Genomic DNA, 12,817 nt, shown 5'->3' with positions numbered 1-12,817 from the left:
ATCCATTCGCGGCTCTGCAGGGATATTTGCAGTGTAGCCGGGAGGGGGGGGGGGGCATTCGCACAACCGGCGAGCGGTGTGACATGGCTCTCAAAGCAACAAACTACCAATGCTTTGTGAGCCAACCAGAATCAGGGCTACGGTGAGATGATGAAACTCATCGCGTAATAGTGAATTCCTGATTTACAAGCAGAAGTGTTGGCGGGGAGGGCCAGGAGCGGCCGGCAATTTCAGAGATGGGTGCGTGTAGTCCCTGTTTTACGGAAGTGGCCAGACCAAGGACCACGTCACAAGGCACAGTTTCCTTGACCTCGCAAGCTGGGAAGAACTAAAAGTGCATCATTTTTTCTAGAATTGGAGATGTTGATTCACCTTCTAGAACAGGCATGTCCAAAGTATGGCCAATTGCGGCCTGTGCCATCATTTCAAGTGGCCCGCAGCCTCCAGCCAGAAGCTGAGCTCGCCACGCTTCGGGCTCGGTGGCTCGCTGCGCTCGCCACACTTTCTTTTCTCAACTCCACGCCGACGTGGATAGTGGGGGTATGAAAAGGTCGTAGGACGCGTACCGCCGCCCCTCGCAGGCTCGCTGCGCTCGCCACACTTCGGGTTCGCGTTGATAGTGGGGGTGGTACAGCCTCAAAAATGCCATTTGGGGGCTATTGAACATGTTTCATACTAATTCAAATGCATTTGGATGCTTTTCAGTGAAAAATCATATGCGATCGCATGCGATCGCATGCGATGCGATCGCATGCAATGCGATTTTTCTGCATCCGATGGCCATCGTGGGAGCCGTGATAATCCACAAGTACCAGTTTGGACACCCCTGTTCTAGAAGATGATAGCTGGAATCTTATTGGTCTCTGAGGCAGACATATCTACTTAAAAAATATGCACTTTCATAAACATACCCCTATGGCAACTGCCTAAAAGTTAAAAGTCTAATGGTAAAACCAGTCCGAATATCTTTTTGTGTACTGCGATTTAGAGGTTGCAGTACAGGTGCATTTTCTACTATGAAACACTAGATGTCACTATTGTTTAACACATACTTTATACTGAATATGATTTTTGTTTATTTTAATACTATTTGTGTGAAATCAGTGTTATATTGCAAATTATAAATGCACAAATGTAATATATTACTCTAGTGCAGTCCAAAGGAATTTTAATCTATATATTCACTAATACTAATATTCAACAAAAATAAGAGAGATCATTTATTTTTGATCACTGGAAGAGTTACTGTACAGTAACAGATTGCTCACCTTCCTTGTGACTTTTCTGGTCATTTGGCCAGGGCCGTATTTCAGTGCCATACCGCCCATAGGCACTCCCCAGCGCCGGAAGCGCTACACTTCTCTCATGTCACTGACATGACAGGGCTGCCTCTTTCCGGTGCTGGGTGATCCCCGATGCCGGTTCACAGAACAGACGCTGCAGGCACAGCTGGGGGAGGGGGGCGGCACTTCCCGCACGGCGGAAAAGTATTTTTTTTTAAAGTGACAAAAAAAAGAAAATCACGGGCCTAGTGGGAAATCCGGCCCTTGTTTAGTTATTGATGGAAGCAGGAAAGATAGAGGACAGGGCTGCATTGATTTTAATAAATGTTTTGGTTTTATATAAATATAAAATTGTCATGTTTCTTTTGTGAATCTAGTGCAGATGCGTGTAGCCGGCTACATATTGGGGTCCTCGAATTTCTAAATCAATTAAATGTCAAGTACATACCTCCCAACTTCTGTGTTGGGGAAATAGGGACACTCGCGCGAGCGTCCGAAAAGGGGCGGGCGTATGCAAATGAGGGTGCGGCTCATGCTAATTAGCCATGCCCTCATTTTCATACGGGAATAGACGCTGTGCGCATGCGCACAGCGTCTATTCTATTAGATTGGGGGGTCTTCCAACTGCCACCCCCCACAGCGGGACAATGCCTGCCGCGGGTGGGACAGCGGGACAGGACCCGAAAATCGGGACTGTCCCGCTGTAATCGTGACAGTTGGGAGGTATGCAAGTATGCATCAAAAAGTTTTCTGCTGTATTTTCATTATCCCCACCAGGGTGCAGTGAAACTCTCTTAATGTGAGTCACTAGCTCGAAATGTCAAGTGAATGTTGTGAGCCTCCAGACAATGCTAGGAATTACTGCAGTAGAAATAATATTGCTGAAAAAGTGCCATAGTAATCAGTACTGCGTTGTAAAATGTATAATAGAAGTAGCAGTGCCCAGTAATACTGTATGTCCCCAGTAATGAGCTGTGATATATGCCATTGGTAACAGTGAAGAATGCACAATGCAGAATGTGCAGTGTCAATGGTATATCTATAATGGGTTCCTGGTGACTGTGCTGCACTAAGCTACATTCCCCCTCAGTGACAGTGGGTGGTGAGCCCAGGTGCAAAAATATAATTTGGGTCCTCCTCCACCCCAACAGAAGTTCACAATATGTAACACAGCATTGGGTGACAGGGGGAGGCAGAGGCTGACAGGGAGATGTGGGAGCAGGGGCGGATTACCCACGGGGCGACAGGAGCGGTCGCTCCGGAGCTCCCACACATTCCAGTATTGTCCTTGTGTTGTCCAGGGCAGAGGCAGAACTACCATTGGTGCAGCAGGTGCATTGCACCGGGGCCCCTGAGGACTAAGGGGCCCACTACTGCCCAGACCAGCAGCTTGTACCTCTGTCACCCACTGTTGTGGGGCCCAAATTGTACTTTTGCACCTGGGCCCCCCACTCACAAGTTCCGCCACTGGTCCAGGGCCCCCACAAACCTCAATCCAGCCCTGGGTGGTAGATAGGGAAAAACAGTGGGTGACACGGTGAGTGTGACAAGGGCAGCAGTGGGTGCCCTCATGGTCCAGGTACACTGCACCTGCTGCACCAATGGTAGTTCGACCTCTGTTCCCCCTCTTCTCCCAATGTTATGGCTTGTTTTGTAGCGGTGGGAGGCTTCTTGCTGTTCTTCTATCCAATGAAGCATGTAAAGGGAGGAATTCCACCTTGTTACCACCTCTTGCTTCAGTTGGTGGCAGGGAAAATTGAACTGTTCTTACAGAAGTTGCAGTCTTATACATGCAGCTGCTGAATGCTGAAAATGACCCAACATTTATCAGGCCAAAGCCAGCACCTCCTGTATGTCCCTGTAAAATCTTAAAAAAAAACTCTGCCATCAAGTTATTTGTGTGAGCAAAACATGGGACGCATTGGAATCCTGCTGTAATGCTTCCAAAATATTATCACAAATCCTGAGGAGAGTCCAAAGGAGGTAAGCCATTTTGCTATTATATACCTTATTTTTTCTAACAGGTTATGAGTGGTATACCATTTAGCGAAGACAGTAATACATTGGGGTGTATTCATTGTGGCCGGCGAGGGGGTTTTTATCACTAGGATGGCTTGTTTTTGGGGAGGATCATTGAACAAGCAATCCTTGCTGTTTAACCCCCGTGCCGGCCACTCACCCGCTTCAACATCCCGGGGGAATCCTCGCTATCAGGGAAGGTGAGGATTCCCTCAAACGGCAAGGGTCGTGGCTGACACAATCCACAGTTTCCAGGCCGACTCAGTCCGTGGCTCCCAGACCAATGCAGTCCAGGGCTCCCTGGCCAACACAGTCTACAGCTCCCAAGCTGACACAGTCTGCGGCTCCCAAGCCAAGAATATATACCACAGTCCTCATCCATCACCCCCCATTCATTGGTGATAGGCCAGTTAGGTAAAGGAACTCTGTCAGAGGGCCACGACCTGTCCACCAATTGCAGCAAAGTCCAAACCTCCCTGCTGAGTCCCTGGTAAATACCATTGGTGGGGTTAGACTACGCGCCTCTGGTCAGAGTCACATCAACTACCCTACCTAACTGTGTTCTCGGTGCCCAGTGACATATGAACTGTCACAATTTAAAGCGTCCTGTGTTCCAGTACCCAGAATCCTCCACTAGCTCACTGCTGCCACAGCCGGGTACACCTGATACCGGAGCCCTGAAACCCAGTTCTGCATGTCTGCATATCTGTGGTTAAGTGGACAGTGGGTACAGTAACATTTTTAGGCCTATAATTAGAGGTATTTTTAGAGGTATTGTTTAACATCCTTGTACAGGCAAGGAATTGCTTGTCTGGTAAAATGGAACCAAGATGGAGTTTGGTAGCTGGGACACAGGATATCAATTAACTGTCTAAGAACCACTGAATTAATGCTGGACTTTAGTCACTAGATCTAATAGCAGCATACCCGTCAAAGAGTTATTGATCCACTGTGCTACTGGGTGACAGCTGTCAAACTTGCTTTTTGCAAAGGATTTTTAACAATCAATTGTTGAATGAAACTGCTCATAGTCTTCTTGGTCCCCTACTGGGATGAAGGTCCATCCCAACAGAAGAAGCAGTAGGCTTTGTCATGGTTTATTCTTCTGAGAAATCCTGGATATAGTCAAAGCCTTATCCTGAATAAAGGATATTGATGATAAAGGTGTTGGCGGTAGAGATTTCAGGTGCTGAGATCTAGCTCGGAGGAGGGAGCTGGCCTGTAGTTATTTTTTAGCAAAAGATTTCTTAAAACTTTCCAAGAACTCACTGCAAATTACTGTCAGCTACAAATGTATAGACAAGTGTCAGGATTTGGGTAAACATAATTCCACATACAGTATAAGAGCTGGATTGTTTTAGTTTTATGTCAAGGTATAACAATGGCATTCTTATTATGAGCAATAACTTCTTCCATTGGTGCTTGACTTACAAAAACAACATTCTCACCAATGCCACAGTCAGCTATCCCCCCCCCCCCACACACACAGACACCACCCCCCTTATACTTGTATGTAATGGACATACAGATGGGGCAGGTCCCATCTTGGCAGGGGATGGCGATGGCGACGCCAGCCGCCATCCCCCGCCAGCGCCATCTGTATAGAGAGAAGGGGAAGCACGCACGAGAGGCGCGCATCCCCTTCCGACGGCGCTTCCAGCCACTCCCCCGGGTCACCGCCGGCTTGTCGGATACACAGTGTTTGACAGTATGTGTAGTTTACAGAACTTGTGAGTTATGGATACAGAGTGGGGTATGGTCTGCAGAGTCACAGTACTTGTTTATAATGGATACACATTGGCACACGGAGTGTGAAGTCACAGTACTGCTACGCCATGGATACACAGTGGGTTATGGTTTGCAGAGTCCACAGTACTTGTACGGAATGGATACATATCGGGTTACGGCCTGTGAAATACACAGTACTTGCACGTTATGGATACAAAGCGGGACACGGCCTGCAAAGTCCACAGTACTGGTTATGGCTTGCAGAGTCCACAGTACTTGTATGGAATAGATACACATTGGATTACAGACTGGGGAGTTCATAGTACTAGAACGATATGGATACACAGTGAGGCATGGACTACCAGTGGTGTAACAATGGTGCCGCAGACCATGTGGTGGCTTAGGGAGCCAGCGTGGCCTGTGGTGGACGCCAGTGCACAGATATTAAGCTGAGCTTAGTGATAGCTGCAGCCAGGAGCTGCTTGGCCATGGCAATGGCGCTCGTCACGAAGTTGCACTGCCGTTGGCCTGGGCCTGGCTCCCATTGTTGACAATCACTGTACACAAAGCCAAGTGGCTGCTGTGTACAGGATGGGTGGGGGCGTGCTGGGATGGGAGGGGAAGCACAGCAGCCTTACTAGTGCTGGTCTCTGCCTCCTCTATCCCTCTGAGTTCTCCATAATGCATGTAACGTCATCATGTCACACGCACAAGGGAGAGAGACGCCGGAGAGGAGTCGGGGAGACAGCTCAGAGGCAGCAGATGCATGGTGCAGATACTCTATGACACCCACACCCTATGACACGCTGGGAACTGTGATACTGCCCCCTCTGGAGGATGTAACCACTGGCAATACTTCCCCTGCTGAAGGCTGCTTGATGTCCCATCTGAGTGCACAGCTTGACAGTGAAGTTAGGAGTCTGAAGTTACTCAAACTGGATATTATTACTTCAACTCACCTTGGATCACTATCCAGGATGACAGAAAGTCCCACCGACAAATCTATGCTCAGCGTCTGCTGTTCAGCTGAGTGGGGTAGACAGCAGGAATTAGAAGCAGCCCCAGGGATTCACCTTTTTCTGCAGTCATTGATTTAAAGAAAGTACCAACAGGGTGATCATAGTCGGAACCAAGGGGGGCACACATAGGTATGTGGTGGGAAGGAACCAGGATGGACACATAGAGACATGTCGTGGGAAGAGGCCAGGGTGGACACAGGGAGGCATGTGGTGAGAAGGAACATGGAGAGAGACAGAGTGGTATGTGTTAGGAAGGGGCCAGGGGGGACACAGAGAGGCATGGGGAGAGACAGAGAGGGAAGGGGTCAGGGTGGGCACAAGGAGGCATGTGGTGGAAAGGGATATGGGGAGAGACAGAGAACTAATGTGTGAGGGGCATTACAGTGTGTGATGTGCAGTGTAAGTGGTACTAAGATGTGCACTGTATAGTGTGAGGGGCATTACGGTGTGACATATAGTGTAAGAGGCATTATGGTGTGTGGTGTATAGTGTAAAGGGCATTATGATGTGGCATATAGTGCAAGGGGCATTACAGTGTGTGGCGTATAGTGTAAGGGCCATTATGCTGCATGGTGTATAGTATAAGGGACATTATGGGGGGAGGGGACCTAAAATTATTTTGGCTTGGGAAAGAAAAATGTATAGTTACGCCACTGGCCTACAAAGTCACAGATACACAGTGGGGTATGGCCTTCAGAGTAACAAAACATATACTGTATGTTATGGATACCCAGAGCCTAATTCAGGTGGGCTCAGTAAGCTGCGCCTGAGACGCCTTGCGTACAAACGCCCACCCCCCACCTATGATTCCCCTCAGTAACATGCGAGGGGATGTGTAATGAGAATACATCCCCTTCCATGCCTCCGCTAGCAGGGCAATCAAATGGTTTTGAATGATTTCTCCTGCCTTCACAAATAGAAGTCAGTGAAAACTGACCTTTATTTGTGAGCACTACGGCAAAGACGGGGCGGGCGGCTGACATCCTGTGATGTCAGCCCCCAGCAGGCACCAGCCCACCCGCTTACCCATGGGTATGCCTAGGTGTCCTCATGAGGTGTTCCCATGGCTGTGCCCCATTCCCGCCATCGACAGCCCTGCGAGTGTGTAAAGCGTCATTGTTGGGGTCTGCGCATGCACAAATATGCACTTGGGCATGCGCAGACCCTCCACCATTGGATTGGGGCTGAATTCTCCCCATTCCGAATGGTGTTGAATTAGGCCCACAGTGAATCTATTGTGTTTAACTTTACCTTTATAAATATGTTTCCCTTTTTTTTTTTCATTATTTTAACATTTAAAAAAATTCAAACTTTATAAAGCTGGCCATGCACCTAAAGATTTATTGTCCGATCTGGCTGGTTGGAACATATGGGAGCAAATAACAGTTGACCATTTGCTTTTAAATGCTTGCAAACTGAAACATGGTCATTCAGATTTTTCCAGCTTTTGTTTCAACCAACCAGATGGGACAATAAATGTTTAGGTGTATGACCAGCTTAAGCCAAAGTAAACACGTCTTAGTACTTCTTAATGTGCATATTTTTGGACAGCTCCAGAACACATGGTAAATGTCTTCAATCTCCATACAATTCCCTAACAAAATTTTGATTGGAAGGCCACATTTTATATAGTTTGGCCAGAGTAAAATAGAATGTATATGTAACAGTTTGAATCGTATTTCCAAATGGTTATTACATTTAGAAAAATTATATTTTGAAGGTAGTGAACACAGTGCAAGTCAGATTCCCACTACAGTTACGCTGATGATTTAATTCCAGTCTTGTCACCCTGGTATAAGGAATAACAAAAATGAATAGAACCATTACGGTTACCAATCGATAACTTGGATAGGATATTAGGTGGTGGAAGATGTAAAGCTCTGGAAGTGTGAAGATACTACAAATCCAATGGGTATTATGTGTATATGTGAACAATTCCCTGTGAGGAAGAATGTACTGAAATGTAGAGAAGAAAATAGGGTAATAGAGGTATTCTCCACAATATCTGCAATGGTAGTAAGTCCGCATGAAAGACATTTCATAACATTCAAATCAGGGAGTAGATGGAAAAAGGCAGACAAAGACAGATTACTGATTGTTAAAGAGAGACATTTAGTAAATATCACTTTAGCGTCCCACGCCCTAAGTGACTTTTGATAACAAGATTATACATAAATGGAGAGAGGAGGCAGACCCTACTGGGTTTCATTGGAAATGACAATGGGTAAGACACAAAACCATTACTCAGTACTGTAGCAGTTGGACAGCTGTATAATGCCAATATGGAGCATGTAATAACTCTTTGCATTCCAAAATTCCACAAAACAGCATTAAAAAATCCCATTGAATGCAATTGCATACCATTTTCTGCATCTAGAGAGAGAAAACTGGCTTTACCTCCCTCACTAGTAAGTATCTTGGCTATATCAAAGACCATAAGGGTATTATATGACACTTGTCTACCCCATACAAAACCCACCTGGTCCGAATGGATAAGAATAGATATAAATGGAGAAAGTCTATTGGCGATCAATTAAAAAAAAAATGAAATCTACAGTATGTTGAGGTCTGGATAAGGGACGGGGTCTTTCCCTTGCTTGAGAATAGTAACAATCCTAGCTAGCAACATTGGTACGTGTTTCATGGCGGCAGCTTACGCTACGTTTGAAGATACGCTATTAGCGTAGCCCAACGGCTGCCTTACTTGTATAGTTTCACGGCGGCAGCCTAAGCTACGTTATCAGCGTAGCCCAATGGCTGCCTTACTTGTGTAGTTTGACGGCGGCAGCCTAAGCTACGTTATCAGCGTAGGCTGCTGCCGTGAAACTACACCAGTAACTTCCGTACTGTTGCCGGGAACTGCATCTCTGTCCCCGGCAAGTGTACTTAGCACTTCTCTCACAGCATGATCCCCTCCCGAGCACCATGAGGGCTCACCACACTACGGGCTCAGTGGCTCGCTGAGCTCGCCACACTATATAAAATCAACTCCACGCCGGCGTGGATAGTGGGGGTATGAAAAGGTCTGGAGGACGCGTAACGCATCCCCTCACAGGGCTCAATGCGCTTGCCATGTTTCTGGCTGCCGTGAATAGTGGTGGTTTCAAAAGGCACTACAGAACCCCTAACCCTGTAGCCAGGGTTGCTGCACCCTGCCGTAAAATCTATTCAGACACAGGAGCGTCTCATTGATGGAGCGTCTGAGACGCTCCTGCGTGTCTAACAGATGGATCGCCTCTCTCCCGGCAACAGCATGATCCCCTCTCCACCAAAGAGAGGGGATCATGCTGGTGCCGGCAGTGTGAGAGAGGAACTGAGTACGCTTGCCAGGGGCACCAGGGACAGAGATACAGTTCCCGGCAACAGTACAGTAGTTACTTGTCTAGTTTCACGGTGGCAGCCTACGCTAATAACGTAGCCAGGGACCTACGCTGACTAGCTGAGCACACTACGCTACTTCTGACTGACTACGGAACATAATAAGGGCTAGGTCAAATGTAATTTTTTTGTTATAAAAAGAGTAGTTGAATCCATTCAGCCCAGGAGCTTCCCTAAAAGTATGCCCAATTTATAATCTAGGGTATAATACTTCTGTTATAATTTGGTAGGGGCAGAATGCATTCAGATTTTTAAATATGGAGTTGGTTCTACCTAGAAACAAACTCGCGTTTCAGTAAACGAGAGGGCTTGGTTTGATTGAAGGATTCTACTTGGAGTAAGCTCTCTTCTAAATCACCCTGTTGACCAAGGTATTGTCTCCGTAGCCTAGCACCTGCATGAATAGCCACGCCTAGCACCACCACCTTAAGAGCACACGAAAGCACTGGAATATATGTGTTCTGGGGGAGTTAGTAGAAATAGGCAGTTAAAGCATCTGGGAGCAGCAACCGCTTCAGGGTAGGACAACAAATAATCTGTGAGCTGTCATGGCCACGGGGTTAGGGTATGTTACGTCGACCATGTCTAGGTTACCATTCATTAGGTCGACACCCTATGGTGGACAGTGACTAGGTCTGCACCTATGAATGGTCAACATACCCATGGTTGACAGTGTCTAAAGGCCGACACAAGCTTTAGATCGACAATAGGAAGGTCAACAGTCAAAGGTCGACACAAGTTTTTCCACTTTTTTTTGTCCTGAATGTCAACACATCGCTCACCATGCTTCGGACACAGTGCTTTGCTACACTTGGCACACTATTTTATTCTCCCACCATGCCCTAGTGGATGGTAGGGCATGAAATACCGCTTGTCGGCACATGTCATTAAAAGAGTGAAAAACATGTGTCAACCTTTCGACCATTCATAGGTTTCGACCTATTCACTGTCAACCATAGGGTGTCGATCTAGACATGGTCAACCTAGGGTCCAGATACCGGCCACGGAGGGGCATTAGAGTGGTAGAAGTGCCATGTCCAAGTTACTGCAGCAGATCTGACCACACTACTGAAGATATTTCAGACCAACCAGTATGTTAAAGCATACATTTGCTAAGCAGAATCAGATTTTTTTTTAAAAATAAGAATTATGCATATGGAAAAAGTGCATATAATCGTTTGCCAATGGGGAATAAATCCACCATACATCATATACATAAAACTCTGCAAGAAACTGGCCCAGACTGCCTGAAGAACTCAGAAACAACCCTGATCTCCTGAGAAAGACGTATCTAATTTTTCATCCAACACTAAGTTTAAATCACCCATAAACACTAGGTGGGCTTTTAGTACTTTCTGAAGGGTTTCTAGTAAAATTCGTAGGAAAGGCACTTGGTGTGTGTTGGAGCATATGTGTGATCTCACAATTCTCAAACTTCCAAACAAGGATCAAATAATGTCTTGAATCAGATATCCTTACTAGAATAGATTATGCTAGGCTGTGAGGCCTTCTGGCTGTGTAGTCTTCTAGATGTGAAGTATTCTAGTGTCAAGTATGCAGACTATAGTAATATAACATCGGAGATATACAGGAGATGAACAGGAGGGAAACAGGAGGACAAAGAACACTTCATCCTCCATCTGCAACCCCAGCAATCAACATACTGCAGTGATTTACCTGACTCAACATCACCTACAGTCTGAACAACCTGGACACTGATCTCCACACTGAATTAAGTGCTGTCACATACTGCTTCTGTCTCCCTTATACATTCCCTATACTTCCTGTAGGCTCTCCACGCTTCCAGTACATCACCTTCTCACTACTCATTCTAGGCCACTCCAACCTCATTCTATATCACTACTCTGATCAACTTTACACAGAAATATGGCTCCTCGATCCAGTCCCATACCAGTCCTCGCTGTCAGGTCTCACCCCCTCTCAACTTCCACACCTCTCACACGCACCCACAACCCACACAACCTAATTACTATCTCACCTGTCCCCTCCCTTCCTTTCTTCTGTGCTCTCTGGAATGCTAGATCAGTCTGCAACAAGCTCCCAACTATCCACGACCTCTTTATCTCCCACTTTTTTAACCTTCTCGCCATCACTGAAACCTGGCTATCCTCCTCTGACACTACCTCCCCTGCTGCCCTCTCTTATGGAGGCCTCTCCTTCACACACTCGGTCAGACCTGATGGCCGCCAGGGTGGAGGAGTGGGCATCCTCCTCTCCCCCAACTGCACCTTCCCCGCCATCCCACCTGAGCCCTCCCTCACATTCTCCACCTTTGAGGTACACACTATCCGCCTCTTCTACCCCATTCACCTCCTTGTGGCTGTAATCTACCGCCCCCCTGGCCCCTGCTCCCCTTTCCTTGATAACTTTGCTGCGTGGCTTCCACACTTTCTTGCCTCTGACCTCCCCTCTATCATCCTCGGTGACTTTAACATTCCTATTAACATAAATAATGCTGCCTCCTCTAATCTGCTTGACCTTACCACCTCCTTTGGACTTTCTCAATGGACCTCCACCCCCACTCATAATCTTGGACACTCCCTTGACCTAGTCTTCACCCACCATTGTAATCTCTCTGATTTCTCTAATTCTTCCTTCCCACTCTCTGACCACAATCTGCTCTCTTTCACCCTCTCATCCTCACCTCTCCCCTCATTGCCCAGACCCACAGTCACCAGACGTAACCTCGGGTCTCTTGACCCTACTGTCCTGTCTTCCCTGGAGACTTTCCTCTCTCCTCTTTCAACCATGACCTGCCCCAACCAGGCTGCCTCTTTCTATTTCTCTTCTCTCACCTCTGCTCACGACTCTGTAGCCCCCCTCCACACTGTCCCCCTCCGACGCTCTAAACCCCAACCCTGGCACAACAAAATAACACGATTCTTGCAAAAATGTGCACACTTTGCTTAACGCCTCTGGAGGAAATCTCACTCTCTGGCAGACTTCCTCCATTTCAAGTTTATTCTCTCCTCCTACAGCGCTGCTCTCTCCTCTGCCAAGCAATTTTTTTTCAAATCTCTCATCTCTTCCCAGTCCTCCAATCCCCGACGTCTCTTTGAAACTTTCAACACTCTACTTTGCCCTGCACCACCCCTCCTCCCCTCATCCCTCACTGCCACTGACTTTGCCTCCTTCTTCCTCTCTAAAATTGAGATAATCCGACATGATATCTCCTCCAATACCCCCTCTGCTGCCAACCCACCCCAATCATCCTCCCCTCCAAACTACCCCACTCTGTCATCCTTCTGCCCTACTACAGCTGAGGAAGTCCACTCCCTCATCTCATCCTCTCCCCCCTCTACCTGTCCCTTGGACCCTCTCCCCTCCCATCTCCTCAGTTCCCTCTCCCCCACTTGCTGCTCCCAGCTT

This window comes from Crinia signifera, chromosome 2, assembly GCF_055691185.1.
Source record: "Crinia signifera chromosome 2, ASM5569118v1, whole genome shotgun sequence".
Taxonomy (NCBI): domain Eukaryota; kingdom Metazoa; phylum Chordata; class Amphibia; order Anura; family Myobatrachidae; genus Crinia; species Crinia signifera.
Note: the sequence above shows the minus strand (reverse complement) of the source record.